This window comes from Meriones unguiculatus, chromosome 6, assembly GCF_030254825.1.
Source record: "Meriones unguiculatus strain TT.TT164.6M chromosome 6, Bangor_MerUng_6.1, whole genome shotgun sequence".
Taxonomy (NCBI): domain Eukaryota; kingdom Metazoa; phylum Chordata; class Mammalia; order Rodentia; family Muridae; genus Meriones; species Meriones unguiculatus.
Window position 1 is genome coordinate 9,042,939 of NC_083354.1, and position 23,298 is coordinate 9,066,236.

Sequence of the window (23,298 nt, forward strand, 5' to 3'; positions counted from 1 at the left end):
TAGTCTATTCATATTATACATCTAATTTTCTTTTAGTGTTCTCAAGACACCAGTGAAATTTCATGTGCTTTCCATGGAATAATTTAATTAGACCCAAAGATTTCAGCTCATAATGTCTTTAATCTCTCTCTCTCTCTCTCTCTCTCTCTCTCTCTCTCATCTATTGATCTATCTATCGATCTATCTGTAATGTTTATCTATCTGGCATCTATCCACTCACCTATCTATCTATCTATCATCTATCTATCTATCTATCTATCTATCTATCTATCTATCATCTATCTATCATCTATCTATCTATCTATCTATCTATCTATCTATCTATCTATCTGCTGCTATTTTGGGATTACCTGGCTTCACACTCGATTGCCTTGAATGACCTGCTGATCTTCCTAGCGTCAGCTCCTGAGCGTGGGGGATTAAAGGTGTGCACCACCACACCCATCTCTGATGTTCATAATGATATTGCAGTTAAGTAATATTTGTGCCAACAGCCTTCAGTGTTTAAATGCATTTTATCAGAGAGAATTTAAAGTCTCTGTGAGAGTCCATATTGCAGCACCGTAGTTAGGTGCTGCCTGCCTTCAGCGTCTTGGCCATTTTGTTTCCTCTTCCAAACTAGAGTGCCTAGAAGCACATTTCAGACAAAGCCTTGTTTCGTCTGTGAGTTTTTCAGAAGGCAAGCACCCTCAGGTGTTATATGTTTCACATGTCTTGGTTTTTCACTGAATTAAAGCCTGTCAACAGAAAAGCACAGGAATCGAAACGGGTTACTCTTAGTGGTTGCTTTTATTGGTGTGCCATGTAAGAAGTGCTTTAGCTGTGCCACCGGAGCCTTTCTCCTGGCCAGTTCCAGCGCTGTCCTATGCCCCAACAGCCCCGTGAGTCCTTGTTCCTATACCTCAGATTCTCATGCCCTGGCTGAAAGCTTCATGTGTATACAGTTGCACAATTCACCTTTTGAGTCTGTCTTCTTTCAGAGCATCTTGTTTGAGAGATTTGATCTATGTGGCCATTGCAGTGGTGTAGATAAATACTCTCAAAGCTGCCGAGTTTGCTGTGACTTCGTGTGATTGCCCTAACTCAGCTCTTTCTGATAGTACCCTAGCACACAGCCTTCCTTCAATTCCTTTATTCCTCTAACAGAATGTGCAAATGAAGCTTAGGAGAAAATAATTTTCTAAATCCATGCGGCTCATAAGTGGTAGTGTTTGAGCATGCGAGCTGGCTTTGCCTGACTCCAGAATCAGACATATTGATGGCTCTACCTTCACCCAAGCTAAAACTGGTTTCATTTATTTGTTTGGATTTATCTAGTTATCTATACAGCATTCTGAATATAAACCTCTATGCTTTGTGGAGGAAAAAAATATGACCACTCTGTGGAGTTGAGTACCCAATTCTCAGGTTTTTGTTTGTTTTGTTTTTTGTTTTTGTTGTGTCTTAGAGAGTCCTACTCTCTTTCAAAAAAATATTGAACAAGTAGTGGTATGCACCTGCAATCCTAGCACTCAGGAGACAGAATCAGGAGGATGGACAGAGGCCTGCTGGAGATACATAGTGAGATCTTGCCTCAATAAATCAGAAGCCAGAGCAACCACAAACAGCTAAAAGTCATCTGTCACAGTCAAGAGTTAGTGCTGTGTAAGAGAGTGATATGGTCGTGAGGTAAGGAGAGGAAGTGGGGAGTGTATGCTGGAGAGCTTTATCCGAGCTGCTTGAAAGTGGGATCGTGGTATCTGCAGAGTATGGTCCTGTCACAACTTTCATGGTTACAATCTTCCTCTTTCTTTCTTGCTCACATGCTCCTTCGTTTCCCTTTTAAAAAATGATTTTTGTTTTATTTTATGTATACAAGTGTTTGCCTGAATGCATGTACAGTGTGCATGTACGGCATGAGCTCCAGGGGGCAGACAAGGGCACCAAATACCTTGGAACTGGAGTTAAGCACAGTTGTGAGCCACCATGTGGTGCTGGGAACTGAATCTGGGTTCTCTGCAAAAGCAGCCAGTGCTCCTGCCAATTCAGCCATCACTCCAGCCTCAAGTTCTATAAAGTCTTAATAAACCTATGAGCAGATTAACAGAAAATGGAAAACCTGATTAACCCAGAAACAAACAGCACCGTTCTGGTACCAGATACCAAATATGAGTTTTTTTCCCAATGCTTTTTTTGATTTTTCTTCTTGTTGTTTGTATCTTTGTGATGTTTTGGTTATAACTCACAAACAGTTTTCAATTCTTTTTTTTTTTTTAAAGATTTATTTATTTATTATTTATACAGTGTTCTGCCTGCATGTGTGCCTGCGGGCAAGGGGGCACCAGATCTCATTATAGATGGTTGTGAGCCACCATGTGGTTGCTGGGAATTGAACTCAGGACCTCTGGAAGAACAGCCAGTAGTCCTAACCTCTGAGCCATCTCTCTAGCCCCCAGTTTTCAATTCTTATTAAACCACAGGCCCAAAGTGCATTTTTAAAAGACAATTACAGAATTTCACTGAGCAGTAAACTAGTTCATGCTTGAGCCATCTTGAATGGCTCTTTTAAGAGAAAGTGTTTAAGTATGTACACATTGTTTAAAAATAGACTTTTTTTTTATTAAAGCAATTATTTATTTTCAGCCCAGTTTTCTCTTCTTTGATATGCAGCAGGACTGCAGTTACCATGAGACTTAATTTTTTGCTGTTCTCATAATGAAATGATCTTATTTTCTGTCTTCAAAGCTATGGGATTTTGAATGTGTTTCTTTGGGGCTTAGAACATAGCTCGGGATAGAACACTTGCTTAACACTTGTGGCTCTGGATTCAAGCCCCAGTACCAAAAAACAAAACAAACAAAACAAAACTTTTTTTTGTCAAAAGTATGTATTCAGAGATAGTAAAGTCCATATAGCTTAGCTGTCAGAGACCATGTAAGTAATTACTGTAATTACTGAATACAGGAGGGAGCTAAGTGGTTCAAACCACACATTTTCAGCACCGTGTTCTCTGACTTAAGTACCTGTTCTACTACTTAATAACCAGTATGTGACCTTGGCTCCCTTGTTTTGTGTCCACGCACCTAGGTTTCTTTGCCTACCAAATGCAGGTGATCATTCTCGCACTGTAAGGTTGCTGTAAGAATCGAGCGAGTCGATACATGTCAAGTGCTCAGAACTCAGCTTTTCACAAGTATTCAATAGATGATATTTTAGTTTTCGGAAATAAAACATTCTCTTTTGTTGTTTTTATTTTTATTTATATGTACAAGCACGTGTGTGTGCGTGCGTGTGTGTACACACACATGCACATGTCTGGGGCTGCCCTTGGAGGTTATAAGATGGAGTTCGATCTTGTGGAGCTAGAGTGCCAGATGGTAGTGAGACGCCCGGCAGTGGAAACTGAACTCTGGTCTTCTGAAAAACAAACAAACAAACAAACAAACAAACAAAAACAGCAAGTGCTCTTAGCTTTGAAATCATCGCTCCAGCCTCAAGACTTAAGAAGGAAATGAATTATACTTATTTCTCTATGTGTGAGTGTTTACACCACAGAGCAGGTAGAGTAGCCAGAGGACAACTCACTGAAGTCAGTTCCCTTCTGTGGTTCTCCTCGGTGGGTCCCAGGAGTCTAACTCGGATCATCAGTCTGCGGTAAGTGCCTTTACCTGCTGCCGCCTCTTCAGCCTAGGGTCTTTGTTTGAGACAGGGTTTCACTGTGTAGCCCTGGCTGTCCTAGATATAACCTCCTGTGTAGACCAATCTGGACTCAAATTCACAGAAAGCTGCCTGGGTCTGCTGCTTTCCAAGAGCTGGGATTAATGTTGTATACAACCATGCCCAAATCCAGGATGTTTTTATTTTTTAAATTTTAATTTTTATTACGTGGATATTTTTAGAGTTTCATATAAGTACAATTTGCTTTCTGAGCACTCTCATTTTCTCCTTCCCCACCACCCCATTCCCCCCTCCTTCCTCACAAATTGCTCTCCCTCTCCCAAGCACATGTCTGTCTTTCTGGTTTCTGTTCTACTAAGATTAACCGGGACCGTACATCTGTGTGACCAGAGTTTTGCTTCTCTTTATTGGAAGCTGGTGGGCTCAGCAGACGTTAGGCAACTAGTGCTGTGATTGTCCCCTCTTGCAGAATTTATAGACAGATACTCTACGGTTCAGAGGTAAAGGGTAAGGCCCCACGCATCCTTCCCCCTTCTTTAACTGATTGTTAGTGGGGTTAGTGTTGTGGGGCCCAGTGCAGGTGGCTGAAGTTGTTGGGAGTTGATGATTGCAATGGTTGTCTCAAGACTATGGTGCTTTCCAGCCCTTATGACCTTCACCAGTCTTTCAGCTCTTCTGGACTTCTCATTCACCCCATCTGCTGAAATATTTCTTGGGACTTAGAGGGCGTGGTATATGTAAATGTCTTCATTTGCTTTCTGTGGCTGTGATAACACCATGATCAAAAGCAACTTGAGGAAAGGGCTTATTTCTGGTTTTAGTTTCTAGTCTATCATGAAGTCAGCATAGGAACTCCTGGAGGCAAGAATTGAAGCAGAGACCATGGATGAACTTTTTTTTTCTTTTTTTTTTTTCATACAACCAAAGACCACCCCTACAGGGGTGGCACAATCCTCAATGGGCTGAATCTTCCCATATCAATCAACATAATCAAGACAGCCCTCCACAGGGGCTGGAGTGATGGCTCAGAGGTTAAGAGCACTGGCTGTTTTTCCAGAGGTCCTGAGCTCAATTGCCCCCAACCAGCAACCACATGGTGGCTCACAACCATCTATGATGAGATCTGGTGCCCTCTTCTGGCATGCAGGTGTACATGCAGACAGAACACTTCATTCATAATAAATAAATCCTTAAAAAATAAAAATAAGATAGACTGAGCATAAAAAAAAAAAAAAAAAAAGACTGTCCTCCCCAGACGTGCACACAGGGCAACTTGATCTAGACAGTCCTTCATTGAGTTTCTCTTTCCAGGTGACTCTAGACTGTGTCACGCTGACAATTACAGATAACCATCACGGCAACTAAGAGGTTTTTGTTTGTACCCTGAAATCTACTGTTTTTGCAGGAAATTTAAAATTAAAACGATGTTTAATTCACTATCTGAGTTTCTTCTTATTATTTTAGTGTTATTATTATTATGTTGTTGTTGTTGTTGTTGTTTGATACAAGTTTCATGGCTGGCCATGAACTGAGTATATAGCTAAGCCATTCTTATTTATTGACTATTATTGAATATGGTGTTTGGATACTGAGCAAGGAGCAACACAAGATGATTATCTGCTACTCATAGGCTTATCCTCAAATACTCAGTGCCGGGCACGAAATATCAACAGGGCATCTCTGTATGAAGGGTTATTCTTGATACCTCTCCAGTCCTGAGTGTTGCCCTGTAAACATCTCACCAGTTAGTCACTGATGTGTTGGGAACATAATAACTTTTCACATTTGAAAGTCACTACATCACTATGTGTTTTTAAAAAATAAACAAGGGGAAGATTTAGTCTTAGAAATTATTTAGACATGGTATGTTGACAGCTATTTCATTCACTTGCCTTTTCTCCAAATGATACCAATCTGAGAAAAAAAAAATCTTCCTCATGACTCATCCTTGAAGTTGGGAAATTGAGCTTACACTTCCAGAGGTTCCCAGAATGCTCCCACTACAGACTGTGGGAAAGGGTGCAGCTCAACATTCATATATGAACAATATGTGCTGAAAATCAGTTCCTCATTGGCTGTGGACAAGTCACACATTTCTAGTAGTCTTTAATGGCAGTGCTTCCTCTGTGGGCTATGTAGGAAATACTTTAGTCAGAATAATTGTTCCTGAGGGAAAAGCCTTCAAGATAAATTCACATTACACACACACACACACACACACACACACACACACACACACGCACGCACAGAGAGAGAGAGAGAGAGACAGACAGACAGATAGACAGACAGACACCGAGACAGAGGCAGTCAGACTATGAGCATGAGCATGAGCTGTATGTAGAATACTAATCAGTTATGTTTGTGTGCCTAGTATAATTAAGAACAGTTTAGGCAGCCAGGCGAGGTAGTGCATTCCTATAATCCCAGCACTTCTCTGTGGCAGATCTCTGTGAGTGAGGCCAGCCTGGTCTACAGAGTGAGTTCCGGGACAGCCAAGGCTATACAGAGAAACCCTGTCTCCAAAAACAAAACAGAACAAAAGCATGGGGACACAGCCATGCCGTACTCACTTCCGCTATGTAAAGTGCTAAGCATTCCTACATGGATGGCAGGGTTACGTTGCAAAGAAGGCATGTCCTATGCACGCGCAGCTATTGGAATATACTGCTGCTGTCTTCCCATGTCTTCGTGGTCCACCTTTAGGTGTCATGTAAAAAAAAATCTTTATTTTTTTATTTTTATTTTATGTTGTGTGCCAAAGGGTCTTCCAGGCATCCCAGGCTGCCTTGAACTCACTAGGTATCAAAAGAAGACCTTAAACTGCTGATCCTCCTGCCTTCACCTCTGGATATCTTTATCTTTATTTTATTCTATTGAGACAGATTGTTGCTATACTGTAGCCCGGGCTGTCTCAAACTCTAGGTCTTCTGACTCTAGCTCCCCGACCATAGGCATGCTCTCCTGAACCCACTTTAAAAGGAAGATTATCATTAAAATGATGAATTGATATTGGGAAGAGAGGGTCAACATTTAAAGGGACGGTGTTGAGTTTTGCTAGAGCAATGTTCTAGGAAGGCTCTCCGGCAGCCCCCCATCACCATTAATTTCCTGTATGTGCTAAGTAATTCCGAGCACTAAACACACGTTTTTATGAGTATTAAAGCCTGGCAGATTCATATCGTAGGATACAGAATTAAAGGGGGGGGGGAATCTTGAGACTTGAAATTTAAGGTGGAGGTGTTTCCTTTCCTCACAGATTTTGGGGCGTTGAGGGTTAATGATGACTCAAGCTGGTTAGCCTCTAGCGAAGTCTCAAATCCTGGCGTTTCTGGGGCGTTTGCCATGTGCTGCTGTGAATGAATGACTTGAGTGGGAATAGTAAGAGTTTCCTTCCTGCCTCTGCCTCTTTCGGAATCCTAGCGCTGTCGACATTCCTTTATGGTAGCCTTATTTAAAAAACACTCGCTCACAGCAGGGCACACCTTTTAGGCGTGATTAAGCGATCAAGCTGTAAGTGTAAGTCTCCGATGATGATAGCTGCTTGGAAATGATCTCTCACCGTGAATTTTCTCAACCGCCCCAGCGCACTATCAAATGCATTAAAAAAAAAAAAAAATCCCAACACTTATCTAAGGGTCTAATTGAGAGGAGAATATTGCCTTGGGAGATTGCTCTGCCCAAGACAACTGACGCTCTTGTCTCCTTTCGGATTTAAAAACCCCAGTCCCGCTCCTCAAGTGTGCAAACAGTGATTACCTGTGTGAACCGAGCAGAGACCCTTAATAGGGTCTGCGGGCTTCCCAGGGTCTTTCCGGGGTGAGCGGGGCTGCGGGGCTGATAACCCAGCTGCCTAGGGACGGAGCAGGGCCGGCTGCAAACTCCTCAGCTGTTGACAGGCTGGGCTCGCTGAGAACACTGGTTAAATATAGCACGCGCAGCCCAGAGCCCCAACAAAAGTCGCTGCGCTGACAGCGTGCGGGGAGCAGCAGAGGAGAAACCTAATCTCAGAGCCCAACAACACCTAGCAACAGTTGAAAAAAACTTTGAAACAAAAGTCGGGGTGGGAGATAGGCGACTTCCAATTCCTGCTGCTCCCGACTGAAGGAGAAGCTGCAGCTACTCTGTGCCGTTTCCTGTATGACTTCAGCTACTGGCTAGTCCCAGCACAGTGGGAAAAGCCTTTTCCTCGGTCTTCTTTTGGGCTGGCTAGTTTTCCAGGACTCAGTCTTGGGCTGTGGGACAAGCCACTGGGTTCTACAAGGGATAAACCAGCCGAGAGACAGCACACCTTTGGTTGAAGGAGCCGCCAGCAGGTAAGACCTAAGCTCCCCTCCACACCCCTACCCCTGAAGTAGCTACTTTGGAATCTCTTTCCACAAGAGGACGGTTTGCTCCAATTCTACTTTTGTCCCTTGCCTTGGACTCCTCCCCGCACGTGTAGGGACTATTAGAATCTGTGTGAATTATGAAAAAACCAACAAACGAACCAGAAACGTCTCTCTCACAGTCATACCGATTCCCCTTTAAAGAGACGTTTTGTGATATCTCAATAGCCATCAAGCCAGGTCTTCATGTTCCTGCAGGTAATAGAAATATGACGAAAGTACAGCTCCTTTCACATCCAGGGTAGCCAAACCACGGAGGGGACGTTTCCCCGGGGGGAAGAAATAGCTTTTATTTCCTGAAACCAGCTAAACAGCTTGTGTGGCAACTGAGGAAGGTCCTGCGGTGTGTGTGTGGCTGCGCCGTTGACCCGCTTCTTCGCCGGCTCGGTTTGCCGGACACCTTGTGCTGCTGACCTCATTTGCCTGCCGTGACCCAAACGCCTCTGACTCGCAAAGTATGCCTGCTGCTGATTCACTGCTTTTGCAGGGGCCGAATGTTGAGGAGAACGTTGTGTTAATTAAAGTAATTAAAGTGAGCGATTGCTTTTGTGCAGACACAATAGATTCCGCTTTAAGAGACTTAGACCAATTTTTTTTAGGGGGGAGGGGAGGGAGTAAGACTGCGTTTCCAGTTGTGTGAGGCAAGTTTTCGTATCCTCGTATCCTCTGAGGCTGTAGTGTCTCCTCCAGGAGGTGGCATGCACTTTAATCAGAATTGCTTACACGGAACGATTTCATGTTCAGTCACATAGCTGTGGCTACACACGTCTGATATAGTCCGTTTTGATTCCTGGTGGCCTCTAGTTTCGGCCAAGTTTGCCTAAGAGGATGGATTATTTCTTTAAATAATCCAGAGAGTTTGGATGAATAAATCTAAGATTAATATCAAAGAAATACTGAAGAACATTAAAAAAAATTCAGTCACTGGACTTGGAAGCTCACGGTTGTAATCCAGCAGTAAAGAGACCTGGGAAGGAAGATTGCCATGAGTTCAAAGCCAACCGGAGAGACATAGTAGCTACACAGTATATTTTAGTACAGCCTGGGCTATAGAGTAACACTGCTATTAAAGAAAAGACAAGACAAAAAAAACAAAAACAAAAACAAAAACAAAAAGCTTATTTGTGTCTATTTTGTCAATGCAAAAAAAAAAAAAAAAGAATTTTCATAAACCAGTTTGGGAAATTTTTTTCTTTGACAAATGAGAATATGGAACATTTTTGGCAAACGTTCCTATTCTAAGAATAGTCGATTGATGATTATTGAGTGTGTATTTAGGAAGAAGAAATAATGCTGTCATTTCCATGTATATCATGCTTCACAGTTCTGATTACATGATTAGTTTGCAAAGTAAATGAAGCTAATCCTACGTAATCAACATATAATAGTGTGTATGCTAGCCTCCGATTTGGAGAGGAAACTCATGGTACTTAGCTGGAGACGAAATATCTTCGTCTTGAAAGGCTCATGAAATGTCAAAAGTAGATGCTCTGCATTTTTCCCTTCTTAGTCCTAGGAAGGGTCACATTGCTGGCTTCCACATGCCTGTGGAAGGCCAGAACCTACCATTGGTTTGAGACATTCAGTTTTCTCTGGAGTCAGTGAGACAGCTTTCAGATAACAGCACGCTGCTTGGCCCCGAGTGAAAGCCATGCCTGCTGAAGTGGAGTTTTGAGTATCGTTGATTGTTTTCATGCTTGTAAGTTTCCTCTTGAGAATAGAGAGGTGCTAAGGTCAAACCACGTGGTTTCCTCCACCGTCTGAACAAAATATCACACTCCGTGAGAACACAGACTCTGGTTCATGTTTGTGTGCTGTTTTGGAGTGTCGTGGGACTCCATTGCCGGGCTCTTCAGCTCACGTCTGATGAAGGTGCAGCAGCCCACTTCCAGACTCATCACCACCGCAGCCATGCTGCTCGTGACCGGGGACTAACTTTCCACTTTGCTGTGTTTCTCTACACTTTGGTTATCCAAAGTGGGATTCTTTGTTGCTTCAGGTACTTGAGGGTATTGGACCATTCCTTAAACACAAGCACAGTGGACGTTTGAAGACTCTGCCCTCCTCCTGCCATTCGCCTTGCCTGGGGTTGCACACTTACTCTGCCCCTGCAGAGACCTTGTTTATCCTTTCAGGCCCAGACCACCACCTCCCGCCTTCACAGTGACGCCTTAGTTTGGACAGTCGGATGCTGTTTGAGTTAAGCTTCTTCCCGGCAGACTTGGCCTCCTTAAACCTGGGACTGATTTGTGAAATCTTTTGGACAGCTCTGGAGCTTCTTGGCCCCATGGACAATGTGGACAACCTATTAACTTCCTAGGTTATAGGTTTCTAATGATGAGTGTGTGAGAAAGCATAAAGGCAAGAGAGCCAGCTAAGAAGCATGGCTGACAGTGTTTTGCCCCCAATTTTTCTCAGTGAAAAATCTTCATAGTTTTGCCAGTTTTAACCACGTTTACACATCTGAATGGAGCAAGGACATTGCATGTTTCACGCATGATACCAAAAGAACATCTGCCTACCTACTTCCCATGTATGAAACTAGACTTCTAAGCCTCAAAATTCTGTTACTCATGGTTTTTTTTTTTTTTTTTAAATCATCTTTTAAGGCCAAAAAGATGTGTGTATGGTTACCTTTGCTCAATTCATTTAAATCATGACTCTATTTATGAGTCGTGGATTAAAATCTGGCCATGAACAACAAAACATTTAAACATCATGGTCGTTTTAGATATTTTCTTACTAAACACAGATGTTTCTTGGTACTAATTTCAATCTTTCATGAAACCCGTAGCTCTGCTGAGAGACAAAAAGAATTAACAAGTCTTCTGAGGCTATTTGCTCTGTATTCACCAGAACAAAAGCATTCTCCTTATATTCTAAGCTGGTTTTCCACCGGGATTCGTGAACTAGTTAATACTTTCATTAAGCAGTGGACCCCACGTGGTTGTAGTTTTTAGTTATTCTTTAGGGGTGAAATGGTGGGGATTACACATTCTAAGTAGTGTAAATTGTGGATTTTGTGTTCGATGAGCATTTATCTTTAAAAATGTTTTTATATTATTCTTAATTGCTCGCGCACATGTGTGAGTGTGTGTGTGTGTGTGTGTGTGTGTGTGTGTGCGTGTGTGCGTGTGCGTGTGCGTGCATACACATGCGTGCAGGTGCGTAAAGGCCAGAGGCGTAGGATCCCACTGGAGCTTTCAGGTCTTTGTGAGCTGACTGACAGACACGGGGCTCGGGATTGAACTCAGATCCTCTGCAAGACAAATACATGCCTCATACACACCAGCCCCACCTAAGACTTATTTTTATTTATGTTTGTGTGTTTGTATTAGTGTGAGTGTGTGCCATACGTGTGATGATGCCTGAGGAAACCAGAAGAGGGCACTGGATTCCCTAGAGTGCTGAGCTGCACACCAGGCTGCTGGGTGCTGGGAACTGAGCTCAGCAAAAGCAGGAAAAAAAAAATGCCCTTAACCACAGGGCATTAAAAAAAAAGATAATAATAATTATAATAGGTGACTCAGATTTAGTGTGTTATATAGAGTTTAACCCACACTTTACTCACTTACCTAATCTTATGTTTTCAAATGGAAAGCTATGGGTCCGGTGGGAAAGCTTAGGTTAACATCTGCTTTAACAAAAATGCTTAACAGAAAAATTATTGGTAACAACTTAGAAAATGACATAAAAATCTACATTGTAAATTAGATTTATGTGTAGTACTTTAGTACACATAAACTAAATAAAAAGATACGCTAGTGAAATAACTGTTTCCTTGAATCTTATTGAAGATCTCGTAGTAAGGACATAGTCACAGAAGAGGAGTCAGGAACAGCAAGTGACAGGGAAGCCTGGTGACCTGGACTCAGATTTCAGCTCACTTTGCCCTTGGGCAGATTCTCTGTGCTTCGGTTTCCTTCCCTCAGGGTTACAGTGTTTTGTACTCACTGTGCTGTATGAAGATTGAACAGCCAATCATATAGGTATGTGTCTGATGGGTTGTCCAATAAATTTGCCACATTTCAAGTGTAGTTGTTTATTTGAATCCTAGTTGCACATAAAGTTCTCGAATAGGTTGTAAACCGAAGTTCACTGTCATTAGGAAAGGCAAGAGAACTCATTCTCTACATTGGAATCTGGGTTGGGTCATAGTCTGCTGCTGGGCGCCCTAAGCAGACACAGTTTGAACAGCAGCCAGTAATTCCAGATGGAATTCATGCTGCACCCCAACCCCGTTATCACTCAGCAGTCCTGTGTCTTCTAGAAGCATTACCAAAAAGGTTAAGAAATCACCCACGGGTAGACTGTTCTTGTTTCTATATTTGCACTTGGAGATAAAATGTCTTTATACTTAGGGCTTGGCTGTCTCTCCCACAGCTAGCTACGCTAGGTAATTCAGACTCCACAGCACAGAGAGGATCTTAAATTTATTATTCTTTGTGTCTTCTTTTAGATGTTTTGTTTTGTTTCACTAACTTAGTAGTAGATAAACTGAAAAGACCAAAACAAAGTCATCTCAGGCTAACTTTAACCTTACGAAGTAGAAAATGAATTCTTGCTATTCATTACTCTTAATTCTAGTCAGTCTTAGAAACTACGAGAAAGTCTACCTCAAGACAAACAAAAGTGATGTATGTTACAAAGATGTTTGTGCATATGCTATACATTGTATACACCCAACTTAGCAAAAATATGCAAAGTATTCTTATCAGAGGGAGTTTCTAAGTAGATATAGTAGCAGCAAACCTTGAGTGGATGGCCATGAGACCAGTTGATTCTATCCCATTTCCCTAGTTGACAGGCAGAGTCCAAAAGGAAGCTGCGGCATTCTCCAGTGAAAAACCTAGTTGTGAAAAAGGAAAGCATGAAGGGAGGAGGGAAACTATACGTATATACATGTATACATATAGACATACATGCATACACAATACACACACACATATATATGTATATATGGAGGAGGGGGAAGGGGGCATGAAAAAGCCCCCCCCCTTTTTTTTTTGCAGACACACTGCAGAGGTTCTAAGACCAAAATATAGGAACTTGAGGAAAGCATACTGAATTATGTTATTTTTTTCCTTAAATGGCCAATCTCAGTCTTTCCCTAATGAGGCAGTTGGCAGAATACAACTTTCTCTGGTAGTAGCTAGGGTAATTTAATTTCAAAGTCCAGGCAGCCTGTTGTGGCAGAACTCAGGAGTGAAGTCAAACCTGAATTGGGCAGTTTCACTGTTAAACATCCAATCAGCAACTTGAGAAACTCTGGGCAGAGAAATGAAGTGAGGAGACTGCTCTCATGCCCCATGCTCCCCACCCCTTCGGGCTTTGCTCAAGCCACAGCGACACTGAGGCATGGAGTATGTTTGTGTTGCTTTTCCTTTTTGGGAAATGGTGTCAGTGTTTAAGACTGGGTGATTTATGTTTCTGGAGCCTGTGAAAGACAAACCGAAGGATATCTTAAAGCAAGGACAGAATTTATCTCAAGTAACTTGACTTGAATCAAGCACTTAAGCTTTAAGGATTTTTCTGGTTTGAGTTTTTTTTTTTTTTTTTTTTTTTTTTTTTTTTTTTTTGCTTAAATGCTGTTGTTACCTATTGCTTTAACTTAAGCTTGGGGAAAATAATGCTTGTTGTTTTGTGGTCAAGGACCTTATATGTCTATACTTAGGAATAGTTGTTTTTTTCTTTTGTCTTCAATGTACCTGCACTCCTCCTAGGTACTTTAAATAAGCGAATTATTTACTCCTTACTTCTATAAAGAAAATATGTAAGAAAGCCATGAAATGGACATAGGAGAGTTGGTCAAATACATTCTTAAAAAAAAAATTCTCTAAAGATCTGAGACCAGGAGATGATTTGATTGAAAACAGTAGACTGCTGACATCACCAAGACAATCAAGTTACCGCCAACTTGTCTTGTTTATCTGTAAGATTTTTGCAAAAATTATTCCCCCCCACAGACGCGCATGAGTCATAGGCAATGCAGTAATAGGGGTAAATTAACTTTCTTTTTCTTTAATAGACTTATGCCTCGGGTAACTCATTTTAGAGCTTTCTGCTTGGGCTACAGAACAACAGGAAAGGAAGAGGCACTGCTGAGTTCATAATGCTATTTCAGTGTGGCAGGAGAAATACACGAGGAAATGACACGCCGGGCCTGTGTCTGGAGCCTGCAGTTACTGTGACGACAACACACACTAAAATGAAAACAAAGATGGTCTGCTCACTGGGGAGAGCCAGCAAGTTCTGCCAGCTCTGAGTTTTCCTAATTATTCTATAAGTCTTGAGGCGTGACACTGGAGGTATTCAAGGCTCTCTGTGCTTCATGAACTGTTGAGTGAGGGACACAAGCTTGAAGAACAGCCTGGCATTTGGATCCTTGGTTTTCACACAGTGTCTTTTTGGACATCATCTGCCGGGTTGGGCAGCAGCAAACCAAATGCTCTACTCACACTCTGTTGCTTGCTCTGCTGCTCTTAAGCTGTGTTTGTGGGGTTCACTCCTCAGGGGGTCCCCCAACCTTGGTAAAACATTCCCATCTTCAAAACTCTGCCCATTCAACAGATCATTGCCAAACATACCAGGTGTTTTACCAGTAACTGGAACACTTAGGCCCCAAATGTTTCAGAATGATCTGATACATAACATAATGGTAACAATGGCTATATGTATTACCATTTACATATAACCCTATGTGATATAAGCCCCATGTCTTGCAGAATGATCTGATACATAATATAGTGATAACAGTAGCAGTTTGTATTACATGTACATGTAACATATGTAATATATGCAAATGATGATAACAGCCAGTCTACACACAAGAGCACTTTGTGCTAGGCATTATGCCAAGTATATCATGTGACTGATTTTATTTGCTTCTCATAGCAACTCTATGACTCCACCCTTGTTTTTTTTGTTTGTTTTTTTTTTTTTCAAGTGTTGGAGTTTGAATTCAGGGCCTCAAACATACTTGAAAAATGATCTACCTCTTTAAGCCCTGTCTCATAGATGAGGAAAATGAGGTTTATACATGCTAAGTAGCTTTCCCAGTGGTAGATGTAAAATTCAAACTCGGGATTTGACCATTTCTTTGCCTAATTTTCAACTGTCTTTTTGAAATGCAGGAAGTTGCTCAGGGACGAACCCCACCCCCAGTGGCTGAGCCACGTTTTAGGGAGAGTGAGGGACTCAACACTGACTTCGCCCCTGTCGATGCAGAAGGTTCATCAAGAGCAAAGGCTAAACAGACTGAAGGGCCCTTTTCCAGGGTTCCCAAAGCAGAACAAGAAGCTTCAATGGCCAACGAAGTTTGCAAACCCAGAAGAGGTAGAAAACCTGGGGCACAGAGTACAGAAGCAAGTCTTAGTTACTGGTTCTCTCCCAAGACCGCTTGGGTCGAGGATGTCAAGGGCAGCACAGCTGTCCCATCAAATCCAAACAAAAGACAAAACCAAGTAGAATGAAGTAGGGAGACCGCTGTGGCTTAAGAACGGTTGCCTGGCAGTTTCCAGAATATTTGGTTTTTGAGACACGCTCTCACTCAGTAGCCCAGGATGGTCTTGAGCTGGAGATTCTCCTTCCTCAGCTTCCTGAGTGCTGGGATGAAAGGTGTGGCCTCCATACCCAGCTACCTGAAGCTTTGTAGCAGGTGTTTGGCTGCTGTGCGGCCCTGCCAAGACATTTTGCTGGATACTTTTTTTTTTTCAATCTTTTATCTTTTTAATACAAGAGTTACATGATGTTAAATATCTGGTTGTTCAGAAATGGGAAATTTTTAGATTCTGTTCACCTGTTGACATTTAACTTCTGGATTGTCTGAAATAAAAAGACCAGTTTGATAAAAATGGGGGGGTGGTGGTGGAGTAGTTTTGGTTTTTTTTTTTTTTTGAGTAGTTTTAATATAAAAATATAAGATATTTATTTTTACTATTTTGATTCATTTCATATGAAGACATCCGTGTGTAGGTATGTTCATGTGACTGCAGGTGCCTGCCCATGGAAGCCAAAGGTGCTGGGATCCCTAGATCTGGAGTTACAGGCCATTCTGAGCAGCTCTATATGCATGCTGGAAACTGAATTTAGGTTCTCTGCAAGAGCAGCAAGGGCTCTTAACCACTGAGCATCTCCCCATGCTGCTAATGAAAATTTGATGGAGCACATATAGTGCTTTGATACTTTATTTTCCAGTGGATCAAATAATTCTCCCAAAGAGAATGCTTCACATAGAATGAAGATGCATAATAGAACTAATTTCTGTCTTCTGAGAAATTCTGTAAGTTGAAAGCAGCATGTTGGCAACTGTACTCGTCCAGCCTGGTGCCGTCTCCCAGTGCACACCAACTCAGTGCTCTTAGCTGATACACAGGACTTACACTGTAGCTTACAGGCTGAACATCTTCCTGAAGCAAAGCTGCCTTTTACTTTGTGGCCTAGATCTGTTTAATACAAAGAAATGGAACAGAAAATAAAGGCAGAGATGTGATTTCTTTTTTTCCATCAAGGCTTTCTGCTTCATTTGTAGATCCCCTTACAATAAATTCAGAATCCCCCCTTTGTCCTCTCCTGCCTTTGAGTTAAAAGACACAACATTGTCAAAGGAGGAAAATACTGAAGTGTTCTATCATTTAGAGATAAAGGGCTTGACTGGTTGGCTTCCGGAAACTTCCCCCCATCTCATTCAATTATCCTAAATTTCTCTTGGCAACAAAACTGACTGATAATTTCCACACTGGTCTTCAGTGAATGCCTCTTAAGTGGAAGATATTAACAATTTATCATTCTCACTTAAGAGTTACTGAGACTTTTGTAAGATTTTCTAAACCTCTCGGCACTTCTGTGTCTGGTCTGATAGCAAGCAGGAATGGGGGCTCTGAGTTATGCTGCCAGTGATTTTGTAGGTTGGGTTCTGGAGCCGTCTTTCTCAGGATGTTGAAGAGCTTGGATACCTGTAGACTAACTTCAACTGAGAACCATCACGCCATCCAGGTGTGTGCTTCTTAACTCTCTTGTGTTAGTTATGCTTCTATCTCTACGATGAAATCCCTGCAGAAGCAATTTAAGAGAGGAGAGGTGTTCTTTGGTTCAGAGTTTCTGAAGGAACAGTCCATCATGGCCAGGAAAGCATGGCAGCCGTAGAGGCTTGATCTGTGACAGTGAGAGCTGTTAGCAAGGTAGACCAGGAAACTGAGCGCTCGGTCTGGAAAACCAAAGTAGATACCACCTTCAGGGTCCGATCCCAGCAACCCACTTCTGCCATCGAGGCCACAGCCCTAAAGCCCACAGCACTACCACCTGGAGATCACGTGTTCAAAGATACGAGCCCATGGAGGACATCCCAATGGTAACTATATCCTATGAATCTAAGTCTCTCGGGAGTACTTTAAAGATGTAAGTGCCTACAGCCCCAGAGGTTCTGATTCCAAGTTGGCCTATGTAGGGCCTTTCACTAATTTGTGTTCATGGGTTGGAACTAATTATCTAGGACCATTTGAAAGGCAAGTCACTTGGCAGAAGTTTCCAAGTCCTAGTGCCTAGTAGTGGGCACATCCCACATCTCCTAGCAGCTACATTTCCGCCTTAGCGGAACTAACCCCAGGATCATATCTTGACTTAGCTTTTAGGGTCTTGACTCGGAATCACTAACTGATGCCTGGTTCGTTTTTGTGAGCGCACTTGAGTTCTACAGAAGTGGCACACAGGTAAACTAGGTTCAGAGCAAGGACCAGAACTAAAGGTGCCCGAGTCCTAGCGTACCCATCTCAATACACAGGTCTGACAAACGTCACAGCAGCCAGCATTGGCTGCTGACGTCTTCTGGGAGGTAGGTGTATGAGATAGGTGCCCATAGGCACTGATTTGACAGCTAGAGTGGCTGAGAGAATTGTGGCTGCCTCCCCCCACCCCGACCCCAGCAAGCAGGTGGCAGGGCTGAAATGAGTCCAGGCACTTCCCAGCCCGTGCTCATCCACTCTTAATCACTCTGCTATTTTGGAGCTCGCTCTGGGAGGATAAGGTGTTGAAGAGCAGCTGCTCCCTGCTTCTGCATCAGAGTCTGGTGGCAGCTGGCTTTGCTGCTGTTGGTGCTCACTCCTGAGTTTGCGCTTGACTAGGGTCTGGGTCTGTGCCTTGCCTTCTCTTTCCCCAGTGAGCAATCTGGTTTGAGGAACCCCATCACCCTTCCAGACTTCCTACAGATGACATTGCTCCCTAGGTCCAGCCTTTCCTTCTGCGGTCTGTGTCATACTTTATGCCTTTCCTCTGGGAGGGTGTTCCCTTTACTTTCCCAATCGTTCTAACCACAGATTCTACTTCTGTTTAGACTCCTTGACATTTCTTTGCCCTGTAAGTCTGTCTGGCTTATCCCTTTTGTTCTGCCTCAGTCTATGCTTTTTCTACCACACCCCAGCTTCTCAAACAAGGTCCACAACAACAGGAAGGGATTAATCAGTTCCATTCTACGGCAACAGGTGCATTGGAAGCAAGCTGCTCTGTCATGTGAGATTGCCAGGTCAGTGGTTTGATGCAGCCTGAAGATCTTCTAAAACCTACGTTTTTAGGTCGTACACATGGAACTAATTTGTGATGGGTTCTGTAAGTTTTAAGTTCCACAGGACAGGCTTTTGAATACCTATAAGAAAATTTTTATAAACATTACTCAGTTAAGTGAACCTTTGTTAAGATAAAAACCAGTGCCATACATTTTACCATAAATTTCTCTAAATAGTAGAAACTAAATAGGGAGGGATTACTGTGATTGTTTTATAATAGATAAATGCAAACTAAAATAATGTGATTTTAAAAAAGGTTCAGTTATGGCTTGAGACTGGATGTAGAAACTTCTACAAGGGCTGAACAAGTGTTTCTTAAGTTGACTCCGACCACGGAGGTCCAGATGCATTTCTGGTAGCAAGCTAGAATGTTATCGGGCGTACTTGCATACCACAGTCCATGACTCAACTCATCCACATTGGCTTAAGTAGCATCTGTTTGCTCCTTAGCTTTTCACATGAGCTTATGGAAAACAAACAAACAAACCAACTCTGCAGCCAGGCTTCTCCTGCGGTCCTTAGCTGGAAAGGCTCTCATCCTCAGAAATCTATTTTGGAGTTAGGATTGCTCCACTCCCCTGCAAGTGGTGGAGCAACAGCTGACAATTAATGAATGTCCCTGCTGACAGTCCCAGCTGGTGAAGACCGACGAGTTTCCCCAACCGTGCGCATGCTCCCTGGGTCTGTCGATTCTAGAGGACACGTGGAGTAGACTTGCTTCATTTCGCCTTCCTTGCCACAGCTTTTTTTCTTCCCCCTTGCATCACTTCCTCCAGATTTTAGCGATGCTGTAATGCGCATCAGCATTCCCAGCTCCCAGGGAATAGAAATCCCAGCGCACACATATGTTCCTGGTGATGCACTGTGATGGACTCTTACCAAGATGAGCACGAGGAACTCCGAGCTTGAAGAGAAGAGAGGACAAGGGTGGGGAGCAGCCAGATGAAAGTGGCTTGTGGGTTCTCCACAAGTGAAGAGTTTTGTCCATCTGAGAAACAAATTAGACAAAAGACAGAGCTCTTGCTTCCCACATAGAGGCAATGAAAGAGTAGGAGCCTGTGATTGGGTGCCCGGCTGGATTACATTATCATTTCAATTTTTGTTTCTGAACAGTTTCACAAGAGTTGGGTTTCCACAGTGCTATCTCTGTGACAGTGTGGGATTTAAAAGGATTTGGGCTCTGTGGAAGCGAGTGACTCTAGAGGGAGTTTCTCCATCTGCTTGCATTGAAGAACATGCCCCGGGGCCCAGCCTGCCTCCTGTAGCCCAAAAGGAGGCTAGAATGATGCTGAGGTGGGTGTATGACAGATAGAACACTGGGCTGCAAACGGTGCCCTCCCGTGGCAGCTGGCTTCGCCGGGTCTCACATGTGCTTATGGGTGGAGCAGAGCATAGTCCTGTGTGAGAAAGCTTGTCAGTAGTGGGAAGGAGGTTTGGGAGGAGGGATCCAGATGGAGGAGAGGTAATCCCGGAAATGGTGAAATGCCACAACTTCAATGTCGAAACAGTTTGGTGACAGTACAAGTCCAGAAATGGAGGTCTTTGTGTCTCCCACTTCGCATTCGACAGGCATCACGCACTCATTAAGTAATCCTTGTTTTAGGCTCACGCAGATTAGGTGCTGTCTTGGTTACTTTCTCATTGCTATAATAAAATACCCTGACGGTGGTAACTTAAGGGAGAAGGGGTTTATTTTGACGTATATTTTTAGGAGATCAAGTCCACCATGGCAGAGAAGATATGGCAACAGAATAAAAGGCATGGTGGCAGGAGCAAGAGCCTGGGTGTTCACTCACACCTGATTTCAGGAAGTTAAATGGAGATGGGAATTGGGGCTAAAGGTCTTCACACACACCCCAACCGCCCATGACCATTAGGTGAGGAGCCATCACCTGAATGTTCTACAACCTTCCCAAACAGTACTACCGAAGGACAAGCACTCGTTCAAACACATAAGTCTATGGAGACATTTCATAGTCAGAGCACAGCAGGGACCAAGGCTGGGCTGCTATGTTGACATTGCGTTGCCTGTCTGCTCTCACAGGGGTACAGGTGAAAACAACACAACTTCAATAGCACATGATTAGGGAGCACTCGGTGTTGTGAGATCCCGGGGGCCCACTTACAGATTTGGGAGTGTCAGTGATGTATGTGGTAAATTGATACTTGCTGAGGTGACTCAGGAATGCTGAAGCAGAAAAGGAAATAGGGCCAGATAATGGGGGGGAGGGGAGGCTGGGAAGTCGCACTCTTTCCGCTACGTGATAATTCAATGTCTTAGAAATATCACGAAGGGAATCTACTCTATACACACACATTTCATCACACTTTGGACCGTAGTGGATTTAACGAGCCCGGAAAATATGCATTTGTGGACTGTAAAATTCCCCATCCACAGCACTCACTCTGCTCGTATGCTTTCAGAACAGTGAACACTCTCACTATGTTTGAGAAGGGGTGCCGAAGGCTTCCTACAAAAGTGTTTGCTTTCGGCCTTTTATAAGTTTGTGCACTCTAACAAAATACTTACATATATTGAATTCTCCAAGTGCCCAACTGCTGTAGAGGCAATAAACCCCAGCAGCAGCTGGGAAAGTTTTGAAGCACAAGTTGAAAGCGTTGCCTTGCCACATCTGAAAATAAAACTTGAGGAGCTGGGAGATGGCTTGGGGAGAAAGCTTCATGCTCTTGCATTGGACCCTAGCTCAGATTCCACTACCCTCTTTTTCATGTGGCTTACAACCGCTGGTAACTCCAGCCCTAGGGGACATGACACCCTCTTCCGGACTCTGTCAGCACCTGCTTGCGTGTGCATACACAGATCTATACATAAATAAATAATAAAATAAATCTTAAAACAAATTGAAACCACCCAAGTTAAGACACTTTCATAGTGGTATCAAAATCAGTTTGCATCAGGTGAGGATATTAAGGGTGAAAAAAAATGACATAAAGTAAAAATCAAAACAAAACAGCCCAAACCTTGACAAATAGAAATTTAGTGCTGGAGGGCAGAGACATATCAAATCTCAAGTGGCATTGTCATTTAACCAACCAGGGTTGAGATGACTATGGAGAGGTGAAATTAAAATTCTGTGTCATACTCAAATATATATTAGATAGACAAGAAAATTAAGTTAAAAAATTGAACAATTTAAAATCCCTCAAATATGTACGTAGAAGGTGGGTGTGGGGGCTGGAGAGATGGCTCAGCGGCTAAGAGCACTATTTGCTCTCTCCAGAGGTCCTGAGTTCAACTCCCAGCAACCACATGGTGCCTCACAACCAGTCTATACTGAGGTCTGATGCTGTCTCCTGGCCTGCAGGTGTGTGTACATGCAGTCAGAGTGCTCATATACATAAAATAAATAAATAAACAAACTTTAATAAAAAGAAGGTGGGTGTGGGAGACCTTCCCAGTAAGACAAACAAACAAACAAAGAAACAAACAAACATTCTGGGAAGTTGGGCCAGTGACGTGGCTCAACGGGCAAAGGAGATCACTGCAATCCTGACCAACTGAGTGGGAGGAAAGAACCAGCTCCCGCCTGCTGTCCTCTAACTTCCGATATACCCCGTGGCAAGCTTACACACCCGGGCACTCCCCACATAAGTAAGTGTCAAACAAAAAGTTTTTAAAACCTAGCAAGCCAAAATTGTCAAATAAATTTGACTCCGTGAAAACCGGAGGACGCTCTTAAACAGAAAAATAAAAAATAAAAAAATAAAACAGCAAAAATACCAACAGCAGAGCAGGGCATGGGTGCAGAAACCCGTAAGCTTTGGGAGAGAGTAACAGGAGGATCAGGACCCCAAGGCCAGTCTCAGCTGCTTAATGAGTTCATGGCCAGCTTAGGCTACAGTAGCCCCATTTCATCCAAAAGAAACAAAACAAAAATACCAACAACCTTCATGAACAAAGTTAGAATTTAAATAGCAATTTGTGATTTAGTGAAGTGAAGACTGATGCCTTTAAAATAAGGAGCTCCTTTAAATAAATAAAGCAAACACCATGATAAAGAGATGGATACAAAATGGACATAAAATAATTCTAATAAGCCCGTGGAAGCCTGTTTAACCTTTTTGGAAATTAAAACTTCAAACTAAAAAAAATTGATCTCACTTCAGCCAGCACATTAACAAAGGACTAAAAGATTCCGACATGAGCATAGAGAGGGCAATGAGAAACGGACACTATATATTGCGAGTGGGAAACTCAACTGCAACAGGCTTCCTGAACAGTGATTCAGCGCTCTGCGACAATGTGCTTACAATCAGAAGGAAAATAAGCGCACTTCCATTCTGAAAAATAGGGGAGTCCGTGCACACGTGATGCTTCTGAGAGCACATTGTTCTCTTTTCCTCCCATTGTTCTCAAATCTTGCATCGACTCCTAAAAATTTGGCAGACCCAAAGACTTATTTTTTTTTTTATTATTATTTTTTAAAGCCAGCATACTTCTCTCTCAGTTGCTGGGCAGATTTGCTAGGAGGGAGCTTGCTGGACTGGAGTTTCGAAGCAGGCTGAACAGCCCACTCTCTTTGTGGCCTCTTGCTTTCTGAGAGATGCTGTGGTCCAGACCTAAGCGGAGAGCCCACATTATAGAGCCTCTTGTAGGGTAGATGAGCTCTGTAAGGGGAGTCCTTCCGACGAGAGAGGCACATTGATTCCCTGATGCTTGACCTTGAGCGGAGTGGTCC

The 23,298-nt window shown here is 42.9% G+C and overlaps 1 protein-coding gene across 2 annotated transcripts in view; it reads left to right on the plus strand.

Annotated features, from left to right (window-relative positions):
* The first annotated feature begins 7,626 nt into the window (after window positions 1–7,626).
* Window positions 7,627–23,298, plus strand: part of Filip1 (filamin A interacting protein 1) — a 166,200-nt gene continuing 150,528 nt past the window's right edge. For both annotated transcript variants that reach the window (XM_060384706.1, XM_060384704.1), the window contains exon 1: window positions 7,627–7,970. The gene's annotated coding sequence lies outside the window, so the exon portion shown is untranslated. The remainder of the gene's footprint in view (window positions 7,971–23,298) is intronic.